At 34.0% G+C, this 16,416-nt stretch overlaps 1 protein-coding gene across 2 annotated transcripts in view; it reads right to left on the reverse strand.

Moving 5' to 3' along the window:
* The window catches only part of LOC114335598 (putative inhibitor of apoptosis), a 73,659-nt gene that overhangs the window by 43,146 nt on the left and 14,097 nt on the right, over positions 1-16,416 (reverse strand). The window contains exon 1 of one of the 2 annotated variants that reach the window (XM_028285856.2): positions 9,239-9,460. The exons of the other annotated variant lie outside the window; for it this stretch is intronic. The gene's annotated coding sequence lies outside the window, so the exon portion shown is untranslated. Of the gene's footprint in view, positions 1-9,238; positions 9,461-16,416 lie in introns of those variants that run through there. 2 annotated transcript variants of the gene reach the window in all.

Below are 16,416 nucleotides of genomic sequence, written 5' to 3' on the forward strand. Positions count from 1 at the left end.
TTACTTTATTAAAAATAACCCCACAAATCGAGAGAGGGACAAATTCTAAGCAAAATTTGTTATATAATGTTATTAAATTAAATCAATAATTTTTGAGTTATTAAAGATCAAATATTTTAATTTTTGTGAAAGAAAATGCATGCTTTAAAGCGATTTTTCATAAATAACTCAAAAACTGTAAGTTTTTACAAAAAAGTTTTCATAACTAAAATTGAACCTAATAAAAAATATAATAAATTGCTTACTTGAAAACCCCTTTAATGTTAATTTAAAGTAAGTTATTGGTAATTAAATGTATATTTTTTTCTGCGACTGTTCAAATCTAAGGATTCAAGCTTAAATAACGGGAAAGAGATGCATTTTATAACACTTAGGTACTAAATACTTGTCAAAGTACTTAGAAATACCTATCAAAAATGAGCTCCAGAAAAAGTTGATAGCATCAAAATTTATAATTATAAAGTATACAGCTATAAAACTGTAAAACATTTAATCTTTCAAATACTTTATTTTTTTAGATCATATTTAAAATAATAACTCCAACAATACTCGATTGACGTAAAAAATTTGGTGATAACGAAATTTGAGTTTTTTTTATTAGCAAAGATTTTAATTGTTTTTTGATTTATGTATGAATCAAAATAACGAAGATAGAAACGTTTAAGCCTAAATTTTGGAGCCCTTTAACCTATTATCCTAAAAAATAAATTATTTTGTATTTGAAAGATTAAGCCGGTACTTTATGTCTCGGTTGAAAGCCGGTTAGTTAACCGGAGTTTAATCGGGACCTCTTTAGGGTCTCTTGCGTTGTAATAAATGCAATTACAAGTATTATTATGATTATAAATAAGAATAACAATAATACTTATAATTGCATTTATTACAACCCAAGAGACCCTAAAGAGGTCACGATTAAACTCCAGTGAACTAACCGGCTGTTAATCGAGACATAAAATATCGGGCCTAAATGCAATACAGTTTTATAGCTCTTGAAATTACCTTTCAAATAGTTGGATGTGCCTGATATCATACAAATTAACCGAGTGATTAAAAAAAAATTCATTTTTTTTGTAAAAATTTTTGGAGTATAAATTTTGATGCTGTCAACTTTTTCTGAAGCTCATTTGATAGGTATTTCTAAGTACTTTGACAAGTATTTAGTAAGTGTTATAAAATGCATCTCTTTCCCGTTATATAAGCTTGAATCCTTAGATTTGAATAGTTGCAGAAAAAACTATACATTTAATTACCTATAACTTACTTTAAATTTACATTAAAAGGTTTTTCAAGTCAGCAATTTATTATATTTTTTATTAGCTTTAATTTTAGCGATGAAAACTTTTTTGTAAAAACTTACAGTTTTTAAGTTATTTACGAAAAATCTCTTTAAATTAAAGCATGCATTTTCTTTCACAAAAATTAAAATATTTGATCTTTAATAACTCAAAAAATATTTATTTATTTTAATAACATATAACAAATTTTGCTTAGAATTTGTCCCTCTGTTGATTTGTGGGGTTATTTTTAATAAAGTAATTTTCACCCCCGGGAAGGGGTGACATATACCCCCGGCAAAGTTGTTATTGTTAATTTTCTTTCTTGACGTATCCTCTACCCGCTCACCTATTTTCGTGAAAATGAATGAAGGTTTACCGAAATCGAAGGTCATAGTTGATTTTTACCTTCAGTGACTGCACTATAGAAAGAACATGGCAATTCAATAATTGAAATGCGTATATTTTGCGAGCTCATAAATTATTAAACGATATGTAGTCGCCAAATAATTAATTTAAATTATTTTAAGTACAACTCTCTCTTAAGCCGGGAATATGGGATGGTTTTCTTGCCAAGGGGTTGTAGCTCTATAATCGAAAGGCGCGTGATTTAAGAGTTTATTCTTAGAATATAAGCTATACGAATTAAACTACTATTAACTTTTTTGTAAAAACTTACAGTTTTTCAGTGAGTTACGAAAAACCGCTTCAAAACATGCATTTTTTTCACGAATAATTAAAATTTTTGATGTTTAATAACTTAAAAAGTATTGACTTACTTTAATAACTTTATATAATAAATTTTGCTTATAATTTGTTCTTTTATAGATTTGTGCAATTATTTTTTATAAAATAATTTTCACCCCCGAGAAGGGGCGATATCCACCCTCAGCGTAAAGGCGCAAGGTGGTACCATGTCACCTTTGTTTCTTGAGGTATCCTCTAACCACTGACCAATTTTCGTGAAAATCGATGAAGGTTCACCGAAATTGAAGGTAATCGTTGATTTTTACCTTCAGTGACTGCACTATACAAAATAAATTGCAAGTTACTGATCTAAATGCGCGTAATTTGGGAGCACATAAATTATTAAATGATATGTAGTCGCCAAATAATTAATTTAATGCATTTTAAGTACAACTTTCTCTTAAGCCGGGTAGATAGGGTGGTTTTCTTGCGAAGGGGTTGTAGCTCAATAATCGAAATGCACGTGATTTAATAGTTTATTCTTAGAGTATATAAGCTATAGGAATTATATCCGCAATACGATATATTTTAAGTTTTCTCAGCATTTTTCTCTTAAGTTAAATCAATTAAAGGGTTGTTTGGGGGTGAAGGGGATGAGCTCAAAAATCAAAGCTATATAATTTCAAGAGTTCATAAATAGCTCGTAATTCTGCCGCAAAAACCGATTCAATATTCCTATTTTTAAGTAGTGGGGGGGGGGGCTGACTCAGACCCCCCTACTAAAGTATTAAATTCCTGCTCAGTGGAACGAGCTCAAAATTTTTAGTTTGCGGAATATGAAAGCTCATAAATAGCTCATAAATCAGGGCTATTTGTTTTTTAATTTTTGCAAGTGGGGGGGGGGGGGGGGGCAGCTCAACACGGGTCCCATCCAGCGCAGACGTCCGATCTTTATGGATGTTATGACGTCGGGTTCGTTGTATGCTGCGTATAGTTCAAAATTATATCTTCTGCGCCATACGTCATTTTCTTTCACCCCCTTATATATGTGTCTAAGGATTTTTCGTTCAAACGTACCTAATAAGTTCTCATCGCTTTTCGTCAGTGTCCATGTCTCTGATCCATATATAAGGACCGGTTTTATCAGGGTTTTGTATATTTTGCATTTGGTTTTTCTCGTGATGTTGTTAGATCTTAGATGTTTATTGAGTCCATTATATGTTTTATTAGCAATATGTATTCTTCTCTTAACTTCTTCGCTGACATTGTTATCTGCGGTAACTAGTGAACCTAGATATGTAAAATTTTTTACGCTTTCGATGTTATAATCTCCTATTGTCAGATTCTGTAGGTTTCTTTGGCCTGTCGATTTGCTGGCCTTCATGTATTTGGTTTTTATTTCATTAATATTTAGGCCACTGTTTTGTGCCGCTCTTTCTATAGCATTAAATGCTTCTATCATTTCTCTTTTGCTTCTAGCTATGATAGCAACATCATCTGCAAATGCCAATTCGCCCCTTCGTTGTTAACTTCAAATATATCTAAAACTAATGATTTTATCGTTACAAATAAAAGGTATATTATTTACATAGAAAGTATTGGAGAATTTACAAATTATGCTAAAATAGCAGTTCCGTCAGTGGCGTAGAATTTGGGAAGGGCCAACCATTCACTTTTCCCTGTCGTACGCCTCTGTTAGTAGCCATAAACAATTATTTAACATAATTTATTATGGTGTACTGCAACACTAAACTCGGCTTTGCAAAAGAAAGATAGTCGAAATTAGCTGCAATTTGAAATAAAAAAAAGAAAGTATAGAATAGAGAAGAAGGAAGGAAGAAGAATAGGATAGATCACCGGCTAAGTAGCTCGAGAAACAAGAGACTAAAAAGAAGGTGGGATTCGAGGGTCAGAAAAAGGAATACAATTAAAACAGATTTATTTCTGAAATAATTTGGGAGTGAAAGAAGAAGAGCTGGAAGAATAAAACAGAAACTAGATAAATAAAAACAGTCAGAGATCCTGAACAAACTAAAATAGAGGGCGCCAGTCTTAATCTTTAGCAAAGTAACAAATATATAGATTAACTAAACTTTCCTAATATGAAATTTATGTTGTTTCATCCTAAACCAAGTGCCAAGTACCCTTTGAAGTTAAACTGGAAAGAGATATGTAATAAGCAAAAACGAATTCTACTAAATTTTTAATTACAATTTTCACAAATATAGTAGGTATAATTTACAAAAGAAAATATACAATGTTACAATGTGATATATATATATATATATATATATATATATATATATATATATATATATATATATATATATATATATATAATTAGTAAATAATTGAAAATAAATAAAAGTCCTAGTGAGATTTGATGGTTTAAAAATAGAATAACCTATCAGTTTTTATGTTGTACTGTTCATTGAAATTTAAATAAACCCAAAAAATATAACATACCAGAATATTTGAGATATATATTTTACCGCCTTTTGACCAGTAGCGATAGAAACTCCTGGATAAAGACCCGTGTTGAGCTGCCCCCCCCCCCCACTTGCAAAAATTAAAAAACGAATAGCCCTGATTTATGAGCTATTTATGAGCTCTCATATTCCGCAAACTAAAAATTTTGAGCTCGTTCCACTGAGCAGGAATTTAATACCCTAGTGGGGGGGCTGAGTCAGCCCCCCCCCACTACTTAAAAATAGGAATATTGAATCGGTTTTTGCGGCAGAATTACGAGCTATTTATGAGCTCTTGAAATTATATAGTTTCGATTTTTGAGCTCATCCCCTTCACCCCCTAACAACCCTTTAATTGATTTAACTTAAGAGAAAGATGCTGAGAAAACTTAAAATATATCGTATTGCGGATATAATTCCTATAGCTTATATACTCTAAGAATAAACTATTGAATCAAGGGCATTTCGATTATTGAGCTACAACCCCTTCGCAAGAAAACCACCCTATCTTCCCGGCTTAAGAGAAAGTTGTACTTAAAATGCGTTAAACTAATTATTTGGCGACTACATATCATTTAATAATTTATAAGCTTCCAAATTACGCGCATTTAGATCAGTAAATTGCAATTTATTTTGTATAGTGCAGTCACTGAAGGTAAAAATCAACGATTACCTTCAATTTCGGTGAACCTTCATCGATTTTCACGAAAATTGGTCAGTGGTTAGAGGATACGTCAAGAAACAAAGGTGACATGGTACCACCTTGCGCCTTTACCCTGAGGGTGGATACCGCCCCTTCTCCGGGGTGAAAATTATTTTATAAAAAATAACTGCACAAATCAATAAAAGAACAAATTAAAAGCAAAATTTATTATATAAAGTTAATAAAATAAGTCAATACTTTTTAAGTTATTAAAGATCAAAGATTTTAATTATTTGTGAAAAAAAAAATGCATGTTTTGAAGAGGTTTTTTGTAAATCACTCAAAAACTGTAAGTTTTTACAAAAAAACTAATAGTAGTTTAATTCGTATAGCTTATATTCTAAGAATAATCTCTAAAATCACGCGCCTTTCGATTATTGAACTACAACCCCTTCGCAAGAAAACCATCCCATATTCCCGGCTTAAGAGAGGGTTGTACTTAAAATAATTTAAATTAATTATTTGTCGACTATATATTGTTTAATAATTTATGAGGTCGCAAAATATACGCATCTCAATTATTGAATTGCCATTTTCTTTCTATAGTGCAGTCACTGAAGGTAAAAATCAACTATGACCTTCGATTTCGGTAAATCTCCATTCATTTTCACGAAAATTGGTGAGCGGATTTTGATACTATCAACTTTTTCTGGATCTTATTTTTGATGGGTATTTCTAAGTACTTTGACAAGTATTTAGTACCTAAGTGTTATAAATTGCATCTTTTTCCCGTTATTTAAACTTGAACCCTTAGATTTGAACAGTCGCGGAAAAAAATATACATTTAATTACCAATAACTTACTTTAAATTAACATTAAAGGTTTTTCAAGTAAGCAATTTATTATATTTTTTATTAGCTTCAATTTTAGTGATGAAAACTTTTTTGTAAAAACTTACAGTTTTTGAGTCATTTATGCAAAATCGCTCTAAAGCATGCATTTTCTTTCCAAAAATTAAAATATTTGATCTTTAATATCTCAAAAAGTATTGATTTATTTTAATCACATTATGTAACAAATTTTGCTTACAATTTGTCCCTCTCTCGATTTGTGGGGTTATTTTTAATAAAGTAATTTTCACTCCCGAGAAGGGGTGACATATACCCCAGGCTAAAACCCCAAGTTGTTATTGTCAATTCGTGAAAATAAATGGAGATTTACCGAATTCGAAGGTAATAGTTGATTTTTACCTTCAGTGACTGCACTATAGAAAGAAAATGGCAATTCAATAATTGAGATGCGTATATTTTGCAAGCTAATAAATTATTAAACGATATGTAGTCGCCAAATAATCAATTTAAATTATTTTAAGAACAACTCTCTCTTAAGCCGGGAAAATGGGGTCGTTTTCTTGCGAAGGGGTTGTAGCTATATAATCGAAAGGTGCGTGATTTAAGAGTTTATTCTTAGAACATAAGCTATACGAATTAAACTACTATTAACTTTTTTGTAAAAATTTACAGTTTTTCAGTGATTTACAAAAAACTTCTTCAAAACATGCATTTTTTTCACAAATAATTAAAATCTTTGATCTTTCATAACTTAAAAAGTATTGACTTATTTTATTAACTTTATATAATAAATTTTGCTTTTAATTTGTTCTTTTATTGATTTGTGCAGTTATTTTTTATAAAATAATTTTCACCCCGGAGAAGGGGCGGTATCCACCCTCAGGGTAAAGGCGCAAGGTGGTACCATGTCACCTTTGTTTCTTGACGTATCCTCTAACCACTGACCAATTTTCGTGAAAATCGATGAATGTTCACCGAACTTGAAGGTAATCGTTGATTTTTACCTTCAGTGACTGCACTATACAAAATAAATTGCAATTTACTGATCTAAATGCGCGTAATTTGGAAGCTTATAAATTATTAAATGAGATGTAGTCGCCAAATAATTAGTTTAACGCATTTTAAGTACAACTTTCTCTTAAGCCGGGAGGATAGGGTGGTTTTCTTGCGAAGGGGTTGTAGCTCAATAATCGAAATGCCCTTGATTTAATAGTTTATTCTTAGAGTATATAAGCTATAGGAATTATATCCGCAATACGATATATTTTAAGTTTTCTCAGCATCTTTCTCTTAAGTTAAATCAATTAAAGGGTTGTTTGGGGGTGAAGGGGATGAGCTCAAAAATCGAAACTATATAATTTCAAGAGCTCATAAATAGCTCGTAATTCTGCCGCAAAAACCGATTCAATATTCCTATTTTTAAGTAGTGGGGGGGGCTGACTCAGCCCCCCCACTAGGGTATTAAATTCCTGCTCAGTGGAACGAGCTCAAAATTTTTAGTTTGCGGAATAAGAGAGCTCATAAATAGCTCATAAATCAGGGCTATTTGTTTTTTAATTTTTGCAAGTGGGGGGGGGCCAGCTCAACACGGGTTGGATAAAGTCGCCCTGAAGACTTTAGTTGGCTGAAATTCGCTGATGTGATGATCACCACACCGTGGTAGAGAGAAGTTCAATGGAACGTGATCCATAAATTCACGTCCGATAGAAGGAAACCATTCAATTTTTGGAAACGTCTAACCATAGACCATTCCAGACAGCCTCCAACCAGAAAGTAAACCTCTTTACTTTGACGAGACGGAAAGTTTCCAGGTACGGAAAATATGCAGAAAAACCAACACACAAAACCAAAAACCATAAGACCAAACTCCAAAATCGTAAACCAAAACTCCAAAATCCAAAACCAAAAACTGGTAAACCAAAACTCCAAAATCAATATATTTTTGGTAGAGGCTTTGTAACTGTAACAGTATCTTTCTGCCTTAACTACACTTTCTGCCAAGTATGACACACACCAAGAAAAATAGTAAATACGTAATCTTTAGTTGTTTTTCTTTGGAACTGTATTTCTCGAGATATTAGACCGTTTTCAATATTTTTCTACTAGCGTGCAAAAATGTCTACTTTCGCGCACGCATTTTAGTTTAGAAAGTTTTACTTTTCCGCACGCGTTTTACTTTTCCGCAAGCGTTTTACTTTTCCGCACACGTGTTAATTTAGATATGTTAATATGGCCTTAAAGTAATTATAATACATGCAATAAACTAATATTTAGATATTATTTACTAATTTATTTCAAATATATCTTATTGTGTTCATGTTTTAATGAAATTAACGCGACAATTCGACGAAATAAAATAATTTTGACATAATATTCGAAAGTCAAATCAGTAGACAATAACAGTGGTTTTGAATCGTCGTCATGGAAACCAAGATCGTCGTCATGCTAACCAATTATGCTGAAACTTTGGTTTTGACAACCTTGTCAAAGAATTAATTTGTGTATGTATTTTCATATTAATTAAATTAATTGATTAAGATTTGGTCATTTTTTAAAGACTCGTAGAAAAAATATTGTTCCTAACGCTTGCAGAAAGTCTCTTTTCCGCACTCGACTGCTTGCCGAACTCCCGCTTCGCGTCGTTCGGCAAACTGCAGTCGCGTGCGGAAAAGTATGACTTTCTGCACTTGTTAGGAAAATAACTATTTCCTAGCATTAAAAAATAAATCGTATTTTTCCGATTATAACGCAATCCATTAAAAATTCGAAAAAATGTCTCAAATAAAAGTTATTTACTTTATCTTAAGGAATCCAAATCTGCAATAAAAAATGGACCATCCAATTTTTAAGATGTCTTTTAAAAGTTCTTGATTTTAAATTTTTCAAAAAGTACCATGATCAATATTTTTAATGTGTTTTTGTCAAGTCCTAATGTGTCATTTGTTAGATATTTTGTCAACCATAAGCATAAGTCAAATCTGACAACTGGATGAGTTAAAGATGGTACAGAAAGAAATAAAGAATAAAAGAAATTATCTAACATGGGCTTTTTAAAATATTTTTGAGGATAGAACGTGTGATTTAAGTATGTTTATCTAACTTTGATTCAACAGTTAAAAAAACGACTAGTTACCTATTTATATTAGACTTTATTATTATTTATTATCACTATTTTGACTGATTGTTACATAAGAATTACATAAGAAAAACACAGAATGTGCACGACCAAAAAAATTAGCATATATTCATTTCCTAAAAAAAAACAAGCCAAAACAAAGCGTTTTTTAAATTTGAAAACGAGACGTGAATACTCACATTAATAAATTGTGCAAAAACCAGACTCTCCCACCTATTTTTAAACCACTTCCCTATCGGCTAACTATTATAAACAACAATATTACAACGATTTCCGTTACAAAGATAAATTGGAAAACACTTCTTGCACTAAACATCCAAACGATACATGACTGAATGCACATGCACAGACGATATTTGGACCAAAGTCTACTGAGTAAGTTATCCGAGTTCAGACAGAGAATGATTATTTTTATTTTGGGATATAAATAAGTTTTCCTTGATTTTATACAGACGACGGACTACGCTTCGTACCTTTTTCTGAAGATCGTTGCCTGGAATGCATGAAATTAGCTATTTTTATTAGAAAATATTCTTCTACGTATACTTTTTATAAAAAGTTCTCTATAATTTTGAAGCCTTGTTCGTCTTATGGCGCCCATCCGTTACACTGGTTACACTAACATGGCTATTTTCGCTTTGTTGACTGCTTCTCTAATAAATAAATATGAAAAAAATATTTTTAAGAAACGCTTTTCTTTAGTTACAAGTGACTAAATCATCATCATCATCATCATTCTCTTTGCCTTATCCGTATGCGGGGTCGGCTTCCCTAATTGCATTTCTCCACACAATTCTATCTTGGGTCATATCAATGTTAATCCCCTTTACCAACATATCCTGCCTTATGGTCTCCCCGCAGGTCTTCTTTGGTCTTCCTCTCCTACTCCTTCCAGGAATCTGCACTGCAGCTATTCTTCGTATTGGGTGATTAACGTCTCGACGTTGAACATGACCAAACCATCTTAACCTATGCTTTCGCATTTTGGCATCAATTGGTGCCACACCTAGACTTCCCCTAATATACTCATTTCTAATTTTATCCTTCTTTGTCACTCCACTCATCCATCTAAGCATTTCCGCCACATGCATTCGTTGTTCCTCTTTCTTTTTCACTGCCCAACATTCAATTCCGTACATCATAGCCGGTCTTATGGCTGTTTTATAGAATTTTCCCTTCAGCTTCATTGGAATTTTTCTGTCTCCATTACTCTGTAATACCGATCCTAGGTACTTAAAACTATTGCTTTTCACAATCATTTCACCATCCAAAGATACCATTTTATTTGTAGTAACTCCATCTTTAAATGAACATTCCAAATACTCTGTTTTTGTCCTACCAAGTTTTAAACTTTTTTCCTCCAAAGCTTGTCTCCACTGTTCCAGTTTGTGTTCTATTCCATTAGGCACCATGGAATGCTACCCTGTAGTTTCGCTGTTATCTGGTCCAAAACTAATGAGAATAAATAAGGGCTAAGCACCGAGCTTTGGTGCAATCCTACTTTCACCTGAAATTTATCAGTCTCTCCCCCACCTGTCCTAACACTAGTCGTTACTCCCTCATACATATATCTCTGACAATCTTTACATATTCGCCAGGGACTCCTTTCTTATTGAGTGCCCACCACAGAATCTCTCGAGGAACTCTATCATATGCTTTCTCAAGATCAATGAATACCATTTGAGCGTTGGTCTCTTTATTCCTGTATTTTTCCATCAGTTGCCTTACAATGAAAATTGCATCTGTTGTTGATCTGCCCTGCATAAAGCCAAATTGATTATCGGATATTTCGGTTTCTTCACGTATCCGTCTATCAATTACCCTTTCCCATATTTTCATGGTGTGGCTAAGTAGTTTTATAGCCCTGTAGTTTGTACATTGTTGTATGTCTCCCTTGTTTTTGTAGACAGGTACTAATATACTGCTTCTCCATTCGTCTGGCATTTGTCCAACTTCCATAATTCTATTAAATAGACCTGCTAGCCAACTTATTCCTGTCTCTCCCAATGCTCTCCATACTTCCCCAGAAATATCATCTGGTCCGACTGCTTTTCCTTTCTTTATTTTTTTGAAGCGCTTGAGCCACTTCCGCGTTTGTTATTCTGGTAACCATTTCTGTTACTGTCTCCGTTAACTCCACAGGCTGTCTGTCAAATTCTTCATTTAATAAACTGTCAAAATACTTTCTCCATCTCTTTTTGACATCCTTTTCGTGAATTAGTATTTTGTTATTTTCATCTCGGATACATCTAATCTGATTAAAATCTCTTGCTTTCTTTGCTCTCTGTTTGACTATTTTATATCTTTGCTTCGCCTTCCTGGTATCAAGTTGATCGTATAGGTTTGAATACGCTTCTGCTTTAGCTTTTGCTACTGCTACTTTCGCTTCCTTGTTGGCGACCATATAGTTTTGAAAATCTATGTCCGATCTGGTTTCTTGCCACTTTTTATATAATTTTCCCTTCTCTTTTATTTTTCCTTGTACTTCATTTGACCACCACCAAGTCTCTTTATCCTCAAACTTCTTTCCTGACGTTTTCCCAAGTATTTCAATAGCCGTCTCTCTAATAATATTGGCCATTTTTCTCCAAATTGTGTTAGGGCTTCCTTTCATGTTCCAACTTTTCGGTCTTTTCATATTGTAATTAATTTAGCTGTTGCGGTTCAGGCCATTATTAGTCTATCCTTGATTTCTGAGGAGCTATCGCCATTGTTGGTTATCAGTTATCAGGGAGCCCAATTATGCAAGACTAAGGGGTTAGATAATGGGAAGTCCATCAGCGCACAGGGTAGAACTATTGAAGAAGTAGAAAGCAAACTAGAGCAGGCTCTAGAGTCTAGAGACTATGCTGAACTACTACTACAAAAAATCCACTCAAACCGAATACAGCTAAGATGCAATTAATTAAAGATTGATCTATGATCATAAAATCAAGATTGCTCTAGGTTCTCCAACCTTCATTAAGGAGATGAAACCTGAAGACGATACATTTATAGACGAGTAGGTATACTTCAACAAGAGATTTTTTCCCTGCACTCGACTCTTTTTCAGTTTTGTACCTCTCTATGTACCCGGGGAACCTCTGCAGCCTGGGTCGTATGTTTCCTTTACTCCATGCCTCTTGTGAGCAGATGTTCAACTGCAAAGTTATAAAATATTAATGAAGTGCTGTTTTCCGTAAAGACTCCTGCTCTATACGCATACTATTCTTGATATATGGGACGTTAAGCCAATACACCGTCCCTAATGTGCCTATCGAGCAGTTTTTCTAGAGTCATAGGAAAACCTCGGTTTCAGGGACTTGGGTTTTCTCTGTTTCGTTTGTCAGGTTTAGGTTAATTAACATAATACATATAAAAGGTTCTCTTATGAGCCTCCATGCCCTTAATTCGTACACGTAAAGGCCACATCCCTTCTGTAAAAGTAGGTATTGGATAAATCCCGATGTATTTCTCTCTGTCTCTGTCTGTCTGTCTCTCTCTCCTCTCTCTCTCTCTCGTCGTTTCCCTATTACCGAGGATCGTAATTTCCTCAGTACTCCTAACAAATTTTCTTCATTGGTCTCTATCTTCAATCTTCAGCTGCTCTAAAGGTTTTGCAGAATGTGGTCTGCTAAATTTTGCATTTCATCGAACCATCTGGTTGGTGACCATCCTCTTGATCTTCTCTGCGGAACGTTTCCAGAAACAGTTAATCTCTCTATAGTCTATAGCATCACCTCTGCGAACCACGTGACCAAAAAACTGTAAAATCCCGTCCAGACCCAGTGATTTATATGGTTCAAATGAGTTTATTGTCCATTAGACGTTGTAATTATTCACCTATTCACCAGTCACCAGCTTGCTTAACAGACGAAGACTTAGGCCGATGCCACATTATGCGTTTTGACCGGATGCGTTTCCGACGCATCCGGTGAAAACGCATAGTGTGACAGATCGGTCCGGTTGCGTTGGAAGCGGATGCGTTTTGAGTCATCGGTACGCGCTTACTACCTGCACCAGACTAAACGCATAGTGTGACAGGTCGGTCCGGTTGCGTTGGACACGGATGCGTTTTCACCGCATCCGTTCAAAACGCATAATGTGGCATCGGCCTTAAGGATCGTTTAAACACAGCGATATATCAAACAACTTATCAAGGTCAATCGAGTTGTTGCAACTTATCATTGTGTGTAAACGGTGCATCGCACGACTTATCAAAGTTGGAGTTGGGTTGAGGTTGGTATCAACTTATCACAAGGATCGAGTTGTTTTAATTTATCGTCGTGTCTAAACGGTACAGCGATTTATCATTGGACTTGGGTCGTATCTATTTAGGAGAATCTTACCGTATTAGAATTTATTTACATATATAATTAAATAATGTACAGGGTGATTGATTAGTGGGGTAAAGCTACGTAGATCCGTTATAGTAATAGATAGCAATAAAAGTTAATAACAAAAATTGTAGCCAACTTTTAGATTCACATTTATAAAATTAATTAGAATGTTACATAGGGTGTTCGATAACATAGTGGCAGAAATCATAGAGCAAAACAGCGAAACCAAACAAGTTTGATTTCTCCGCTCGCACTCTTTGTTATTTTTCCGAAAAATGAATCTCGATGTCCTGATATCTGAAGTGTTTCAAAAAAAGCTGTTTTTGAATCAGTAAGATTCCCTATTCAGATGACGACGATGGCTTTTTAAATTTATAACTTTATGCAATTTTATAATTAAATAAATATTATGTAACTTAATAATTATTATTAGTTCTACGTTCTACAGTGTGGCAAAACCAAATGGAATAAATTCATTATTTCGTAAACCGACGACTAAAAAATCCGGACATATTTTTAAATTATGATTTTTTGGCATTTACATACTAGTGACGTCATCCATCTCGAAGCTGAAATAAAAAATATACATGCGGACCAATGTAAAAAAGGTCATTTCATTGTTGTCTTCTTACCGGCGTGAGAAATACAAAATAAGATTTACTATTTTATTTGGACATAAGTCACAATTCGAGTTTGAAATCAAGTTTACTTGACGTTTCGAGTTTCACTTCGGAAATCGTTATCAGTATATAAAAAAACATTCATAAATTAAAAATTTAACTTTTGTTTCTGGTGAAGCAGCGCAGTTGGAACAAGCAGAATATTATAATTATTGTCACCGGAAAGCGAAAAAGGTAACGCACAACTTGAAAGAACTTATATATTTCTAACTTCGTTTCTGGTGAAGCAACGCAGTTGGAACAAGCAGATATATTATAGTTGTGTCACCGGAAAGCGAAAAAGGTAACGCACAACTTGGGAGAACCTATAGATTTCCAACTTGGTTTCTGGTGAAGGAACGCAGTTGGAACAAGCAGATATATTATAATTGTGTCACCGGAAAGCGAAAAAGGTAACGAATAACTTGGAAGAGCCTATAGTTTTCTAACTTCGTTTCTGGTGAAGCAACGCAGTTGGAACAATCAGATATATTATAATTGTGTCACCGGAAAGCGAAAAAGGTAGTCCCTGAAAACTATAGGTTTTTCCAAGTTGTGCGTTACCTTTTTCGCTTACCGGTGACACAATTATAATATATCTGCTTGTTCCAACTCGTTGCTTCACCAGAAGCGAAGTTAGAAAACTATAGGGTCTTCCAAGTTGTGAGTTACCTTTTTCACTTTCCGGTGACACAATTATAATATAGCTGGTTGTTCCAACCCTGTTGCTTCACCAGAAGCGAAGTTAGAAAACTATAGATTCTTCCAAGTTGTGCGTTACCTTTTTCGCTTTCTGGAGACACAATTATAATATATCTGCTTGTTCCAACTCCATTGCTTCACCAGAAACGAAGTTAGAAAAGTATAGGTTCTTCCAAGTTGTGCGTTACCTTTTTTGCTTCCCGGTGACACAATTATAATATATCTGCTTGTTCCAACTCCGTTGCTTCACCAGAAGCGAAGTTAGAAAAGTATAGGCTCTTCCAAGTTGTGAGTTACCTTTTTTGCTTCCCGGTGACACAATTATAATATATCTGCTTGTTCCAACTCCGTTGCTTCACCAGAAGCGAAGTTAGAAAAGTATAGGCTCTTCCAAGTTGTGAGTTACCTTTTTCACTTTCCGGTGACACAATTATAATATATCTGGTTGTTCCAACCCTGTTGCTTCACCATAAGTGAAGTTAGAAAACTATAGGCTCTTCCAAGTTGTGAGTTACCTTTTTCACTTTCCGGTGACACAATTATAATATATCTGGTTGTTCCAACCCTGTTGCTTCACCAGAAGCGAAGTTAGAAAACTATAGGTTCTTCCAAGTTGTGCGTTACCTTTTTTGCTTTCCGGTGACAATTATAATATTATATCAGCTGCTTTTTCCAACTGTGTTGCTTCACCAGAAACAAAGTTAAATTTTTAATGTATGAATGTTTTTTGTTGATATTTTCAACTCAGGCGCTCCAAAACCAACAAACCACTCGCAAACCCGTCCAAATACGTATTGCGAACCATCAAAGCTTTTGTTGAAAAACCGACAGAAGTTGACGTGCCTGATCCCTTGATCACGCATTTTTAATTACTTTTTCTTTTGCGTAGACAGACGAATAGGGAATGTTGTATACAAATTAAAGTACGGTAATGGTACTTTTTAATAGTGATATAAAATACAGGGTATCCCATTTAAATTTTACTGAAAAAATAATGTACCTACCTACTTGAGTTTTAACTCACCCTTTATTAGATATAAAGTAAATTAGCAATATCAATCATTTTTAAAAATTTTGACAATAAATAAAATATGGCATCAATAAACCATTGCCGTTGTGCTTATTTTTATTTATACAGTGAGTTGAACTTGTTACGATTTTCATATAAAATTGGTTATAACTTTGTAAATACCCTGTATAACATACCAACCTTTATATTTTGAAAGTAACAGGATCTATTTGTTTACGATGAAAACTAGTTATAATTCATTGAAGGGTCTAAAAGGGTCTAATGTACACAATGGTCCCCTCTTCAACTTGTTGTGGTCAACTTATCGCAGCGTCTAAACAGCGTTTCAACCTCAACAAATCACAGCAACTTGTCATCACAACTAGTTGCTGGACTTATCGCTGTGTTTAAACGCCCCTTTAAGGATCGTTTAAACACAGCGATATATCAAACAACTTATCAAGGTCAATCGAGTTGTTGCAACTTATCATTGTGTGTAAACGGTGCATCGCACGACTTATCAAAGTTGGAGTTGGGTTGAGGTTGGTATCAACTTATCACAAGGATCGAGTTGTTTTAATTTATCGTCGTGTCTAAACGGTACAGCGATTTATCATTGGACTTGGGTTGTATCAATTTAGGAGAATCTTACCGTATTAAGGGGCGTT

Source organism: Diabrotica virgifera, chromosome 1 (assembly GCF_917563875.1).
Source record: "Diabrotica virgifera virgifera chromosome 1, PGI_DIABVI_V3a".
Lineage (NCBI taxonomy): Eukaryota > Metazoa > Arthropoda > Insecta > Coleoptera > Chrysomelidae > Diabrotica > Diabrotica virgifera.